This window comes from Lissotriton vulgaris, chromosome 4_1 (assembly GCF_964263255.1).
Source record: "Lissotriton vulgaris chromosome 4_1, aLisVul1.2, whole genome shotgun sequence".
Lineage (NCBI taxonomy): Eukaryota > Metazoa > Chordata > Amphibia > Caudata > Salamandridae > Lissotriton > Lissotriton vulgaris.
Window position 1 is genome coordinate 1,618,114,257 of NC_141691.1, and position 6,906 is coordinate 1,618,121,162.

The following is a 6,906-nucleotide window of genomic DNA, read 5'->3' on the forward strand; positions in this document are numbered from 1 at the left end:
CACCAAGCGTGCCCTTATAAGGAGGTCTGAACTCCCCGTCATTGCACTTGGAGCATGAAAAAGCAAAGCAGAAGTGTACGATGTTTGATGAATTTTTTGTAACCAGACCTTTTTCTGGCAGATAGGCAAGCCTACAGGATGCTCTAATGTAAAGTTCAGCGGTTATGCGAAACTCAAGAACTTGTGCAGACATCGTGTGAGTGCATGCAGCACAAGTATAGAGGTAGAACTGCATTTGAGTGAGAGTACTAGGACCAGCTGGAAATATTTTAGGATGACTCTTATTCAGCATGGCCAAAGTAGAAGACCGCTCCCCCATAGGAGTGGAACTGTATTTCAGGAAGGGTGCAGCCACAGCATCACTTACTTTCAACCAAGACCTTGTTAGTAAGCTCTTGAGGAATCGCGTTTCCTGAGCACTGCCATTTGGTAGAGGTCCTGCGCAGAACTGCTGTTTTTGTTGCTCAAAGGGAGCGCGTTTTTAGGCAGGGTCGCCCTTTTGTCTGAACCAGATTACTCCTTCATAGAGGATGATAGCCAGGTGGAGATTACATTCATCCTTTTTGCCCTGATAAACCCCCCCCCCCCATGTTTTTGACCAATGCTGGATGTTGTATTTTCTTGTACATTTTATCCTTTTTAAAATCAAAAATTTACACAATATCGCCCTGCTTATCTCTTCTTACAAACACTGCCTTCTGTTGAGCTGTGGAATGTCAAGCTTTTTGTGGACTGCTTTCAATGCCAGAAAGAAAAAAAATGTCTTCGATTAGTTCTGTGTAAAACCATAAATGATTAACTAATTAACTGACCATGTACTGATATATTTTTAAAACAATTTTTATAATGCATATTATAAAATGTATAGTAATTTATACAACTGCTACTACGAAATTGTACAGAAGAATGGATTAAACCAATAAGTAGTTTTGCAGGACTGCATAGCAGAACCTTAGATGAGGATTTTGTCTCCCACCCTACCCCCTTTTTACTCTCCCCTAGTTTTTACCAGAGCACACAAAAAAATTCTGTAAATGATAAAGATGGGGTGTGACAGGGTTTGTCTTAATGAACTGTTTTTAAATGTGCCGTTGAAATTGTTTTATTTATTGAATTTTAGGTACTTTATTGTACTTTTATGGTCTAATTTACCTTGATCGAATAAAGTTGGTACTGATTGACGGATACTGGTGGTTACTGACTGTTTGGACCCTGGGCTTTACAAACAGGGTCAAGGGCTCTGTTTAAAAGTTATATGGTACTTACAATTGGTAGGACAGCCTACCTGGAAGCCCCATGTGTGGTAGGACATTTAGGGTTTAAAGGCGATTTAAACCACTTGTGTGCTCTGCTGTGTTGCCTGTTGTAATTTTAAGTCAGCCAGCTTTTAAAGTAAAATTATATGCAAATTACATGTTGCAATTAAAGGTACTTCCAAAGACTTAAACTGCTTTATTTTTACATATAAGTCACCCCTAGGTGCCCCAGAAGTAAGGTGCCTTGTAACTGTAAGCAGGAACATTATACAAGAGGTTTTATATGCCCTGCTGAAGTAAACACAAATGTACTTTCCCCCCCATTGTAGTACATTAGATTCATAGGCTAACATGGGAAGGTTTTATTAAACTTTAAGGCCAGCTGTTGACCGGAGTGAGCTAAAATGATTATACGTGTAAAAATAATAGTTACAATAAAACAACTTGCCACGTTTTTATTTATCATAACTAGGACACAAAAATTACAGAATTTGCTTTTCTTATGTTCTTAAATCCAACTCTAGAGTAGCCTCTTGATTGGCCAGCCTTTGAAATGCTGAGCCATGCTGCTCTGATCCGGTATGAAGTGGCCTGAAAGGTAACAGACATCTCTAGGAGGATCTGCAATCTGCAGAGCAAAAAGCAGGAAGACTGGATAGCCAAACCAGTCTTCAAAGAGGGCAAGACACTTCGGACAGGACCCAAGCCCACCCCCAGCCAGATGGGAGCCCCTATTTTTGAATTAGCAGAGGAGCTGGAAGGGGAGTGATAACGTTAATCATACTTGTAGGATGGGTTAGCCAGACCTTAGGCTCCAGGACAGATTTTCTACATTCTGGTCTTTAAAAAACAGTGCTTTCTGGGACAACAATTTGCTACACTTCAGATATGTGTAATCATGGAGGGTGGCACCCTGCACCCCATTGGACCTGCACTCCAAAGGACTGCAACTGCTGCACACTTTGGAACTACGGCAAAAGGAGGACTTAGCACTAAAAGTTTAAGGATTGGGCTCCATGAAAGCAACAAGTAAAATAACTCCATCTGCACTATCTCCATCAAAATAAACCAAGCTGACCACCTTCAACTGGACTTGAAAGGGTTTGGCCAGGTGTATTGTGGGACCTGCAGTCCCAACTCCCCAAGGAGCAACTCCAAGCTTCTAAATCCTTGGCTGGGGGTGTGGACCCATCAAGAACCCAAAAGGACCTTCTGGAGGCAGATCATTTGGAGTATTTTTAGGAAAAAGGCTCATGCATATACTGACCTGTCACCCAGTCAAGCCAGTGACAAACTATGACCCGGCCTGAAAATTCAGGTTAGCCCTGTTAAATTTGTCGCAAGACTTTCAGGAATAGACTGAGGCATCTCGCTGAAGCAAGCAGCGATCAAACCCAAACCCAAACCCGGCCTGCTGAAACCCACTCAATGGCGAGAGAAAAAGCTCCAAAAAAAGGATCAACTCCAGAGGGCAAACAATTGACCGGGCCCTACCGCTCATTGTATCCGATCAGCGCTCCATCGGGGTCGGCCTGAAACTTTGATTTTGTCCCAGTCTAACACGACCAGATGCTCCAAGTAGGCGCTTTTGACTTTTAAGCACTAGAAAGGGTTTATTCTTTAAAATTCACATCTCCGGTTCCCTACATTAGATTTTTGGTGCAATTTTAGAAATACAAAATATTTTTTTTTTTTATTACTATTTGTTGGATTTTTATTGTGTACTTGTACGGCTTGGGCCTGGCGACAGTTGTCAGAAAGAGCGCAGCTAATGTATCTCTATGCCCCATTGCTGCCTCTGGCCTCCCATCCGGAAATATCAGCTGCACGAGAACCACAGGCCCTAGGAGAATTGGCCATGGTGGGGATTACACAGATTGGAGATCTATATGAGAAGGGCAGCTTTAAATCCCAGCAGGAGTTACAGAAAGGTGTGAATGGGGAGGGGGGGGGGGGGTTTATGCTCTGGTTTACATATGTACGTGTGCGCCAGGCCATCAGAGCTGGGTACCCTAATTTCCCGGCTGAGCCCACTACTCTACGTGCTTTACAGACTATGCTGGCGAGTGCTGAGCAACAGGGTCTCCTCACCAGACTATATAATGCATCGATGCACGAGCGAGAACAGTGCGAGCACCCCTCCTTTGTGAGATGGCAGACTGTTCTGGGTGGTGCCCTCACCCCTGATGTGTGGAATGTGTGCTGCGCTCTTACTGGGCGTTTGACAGCTAACTGCAACCTGAGAATAATCCACTAAGTTCTTGCACCAATTATATTACACCCCGCTGTAGATTTTTAAATATTGTCTTCGTTAGAATGCCAATTGTGTGAGGTGTGGAATGGCAAATGTGGATTTCAAGCACGTGGCCTGGAAGTGTGGGCGAATGTTCGCATTTTGGGAGGAACTGACGGAGATGCGGACGGAGGTTATCCAGGAGCCGGCACCATGCACCCCTGTCCTTTGCTTATTAGGCTATGTCAAATGTTTTAAACCAGCCAATAGGCGTATAATTGCACTGTCTACCCTGTTTGCGAAGAGAGCTGTGGCGCAGTGTTGGGGAGCGAGAGGGTCTCAGACCAAGAAAAAGTGGCTCCGGGATTAGATAGATTGTAAAACTCAACTTCAAACGTATAAGGAAGAACTTCCTGAAGCTTCACGTCCAAAAGACTTCTGGGCCCCTCTTACGGCCTATTTGCTCACTTGTTCGGACTCAGACTGATTTCCTGGATGTGGGTGTATGGTATTGGTCATTGCACTGCTTGTGGATTCAGATTGGCCCTGCTCTATGTCCACCTCCAGGACTTTGCGGTATCTGATGTTTATTTTTTACGGCATGGTGTATCTATGCCTACTGTTTGTATCCCATCGAGTCGACATTATATCTATCTCAGTTGGGGTGGGTGGGAGTGGGGGAGGGAGGTTTGATCTTGTTTGGCTCCTATTGAGCCATTTGATATGCCTTCTGTAGATTTCCTTTTTGCTGAAAATCAATAAATATAAATTAAAAAGTCGTTGGCGAGAGCTTCTATTCACACTGCCAAAATATGTAGTTAGTGCAGAGGGAGTGGTGCGCTTCATGTTTTTTCAGAATACTAAGCACCCCCTCTCCTAGATACATGAAGCAGGCAATTAATTTGGGCTCAAAGGTTACTTTTCTAAGTTCATTTTGGATTAAGTGTGCAACCCATCTTCTCATCAGCCCTGGTTTACATTTTTCTACAAATGGGAAATGCGATAAATAACTTTATATGCGAGAACTATCTGACTTGCAGAACTACTTTGGTACAGATTACTTATTTCAGTGAGTCAATGGTGCAACAGCTGATCACAAAATGCATCTCTGGGTATAAACAGATTAGCCTTACACAAAACAAGCAGTTGCAATGCAATAGGTCTCGCATTATGAAAGTTTGAGCTATTGGTCTTGTGAATGATGATTTTTTTATTTATATGTTGGTTTTGAAAATAGCTAAATAAATAGCTTTGTCATTTACAATGCCAATAGTTATAACTTTCGCAAATGTGACACCTATAGCATTTGTAATGCAACATGTTTTGTAATTACGTGACTTAGATGTATTGATATTACAAATAACAATGCCTTTTAATTTTTTTAAATAATAATACCCAAATAAAAGTGATTGTAATTTATAATGGCAATAGCTTAAACTTTCGTAAATAACTTGTGAAGATGATGTTTAGTGTATTTTATTGTGATGAAAATCCAAGAACAGAAGTGAACTATTAACATCTTTTTGTGACATTTGTAATAAAGCTTGAAACATTGAGAGAACATTTGAACCAGATGTTGAATGGTTGCAAAGATTGATGCCGCGGCGCCGCCGAGTGATGCCGCCGAGTGATGCCGTGGCGGCGCAGAGTGATGCCGTGGTGGCGCCGCCGAGTGATGCCGCCGAGTGATGCCGTGGTGGCGCAGAGTGATGCCGTGGCGGTGCCAAGTGATGCCGTGGCGGCGCCAAGTGATGCCGTGGTGATGCAGAGGGCAGAAAGGCACCACAAGACCTATTGCTTTGCAAATGCTAGTTTTCAATATTTGGATCACTGTTTTCTTTAAACTGTGCTGTGGAGAGAGGCCTGCTGGACAGACCTCTGCCACGTCACCTATTACTTGGAGCGTCATCACAGCAATCTGTCGCCTGGGTGATATGAACGCATGATAAAAATGCACCACAGCACTGTCCATGAAAACCTGCACTGTTTCTTCTTATCAGTGTACAACCACAATAAGTAAGAGCTCTCAACTTACAATATCACATCTTGCAGTGAATCATTGGAGACAGCTACTCCCTTGCACCCTCAGGGTATTATGTCAAGCGCTCTGACACCTTTGGGTCGAGTGCCCACTGACTAAACATGCAGAAACCAAATAAGACAGAATGAAGACTGAGGGTGAAAACAGCCGAGAAGGAGGCGAAAGTGCAAGAGAGAGACAGAGTGAAAATGAGAAGATAGATGAAAGGGCCAGAGCGAGATTGTGGGAGAAAAACAAACTATGAAGGAGAGAGGAGTAGAACATTTAAGTATCGGTTGATGAGACAATTCAGTAAGCAATGAGCAGGTATTCAAGTGCACCATCTGAGAATTTTCACAGGCCACCATGGCAATGAAAAACAAGAAAGTCAACGCATTTAAATGCAACATAATGCATTTGTCTGTCCAGTAAGGGCACAGAAACGTGAAAGAAAACCAATACAGCACTATTGTGATGTTTTAAATGTTATGTGGACTTGTGAGAACACAAAGGTAAAAATGCATGTTCGGATTCTATTTGTAACGAGCACAAGTTGTGCTGGATATGGTGGTGGGGAGGGGCAGCATTCCCACTGCAGCCTGCATCTCCCTGCTGAGGAGTCAGAGCGCTTCACCATAGGAACGGTAGCGTTACATGAGGTGAAAATTACAAGTGGGCATGTTCTAAAAGCAAACGTTACATTATAGGAGGCAAAGGTGACAATTTATCGGGGAGGTGTAGCAAACGAAAGTGTGGGACTGATGTTTATCAGCACAGAGAGGTAACTTCCAGCAGTGCTGGGAGATGACAGGACTGAGGCGAGCTGAAACAAGCTCTTGGCATTGCTGTGGGGAGGTAGAGGGGGGGGGGGGGTTGGGGGGGGAATGTGAAGTGTGAAGCAGGCGGCGGGGGAGCGGATGCCTTTGAAGCTCTCGGAAGCAGGCGGGAGCAAATGGCAAGCGCTTGCATGAGCACATGCAACGACGAAATCCGCGGTTTAGACCTTGGTTTGCCCCCAATACTCTTGTCTATTTATTCCTTGCGGAATATAATAGACTAGACCTAAAAAGGGAGCAAAGTCGAACTGCTGTGGAAAATGTAATGGTTCATGATAAAGTTAATCTCAGTGGTAAATGCTGAAAGTCTGATTGGTTACCATACAGCGTGAACATCTTCGGTTGTATAATTTGGCTGGGTAATCTTGAGTTTTAACACCATGCATTTCTCTTCCACTGCTTGTTTCAGGCAACTGAACGCCAGTGAAATGCTACGTTGGATTATTATGTATAACACTCACTCAATGCAGATGGTCCAGAGTGTATTAATGCAATGTCCAGAGCTTGCATACTGCCATCACCACACACCGGAAAGGATTTTTAACATCTGATCTTTTATCA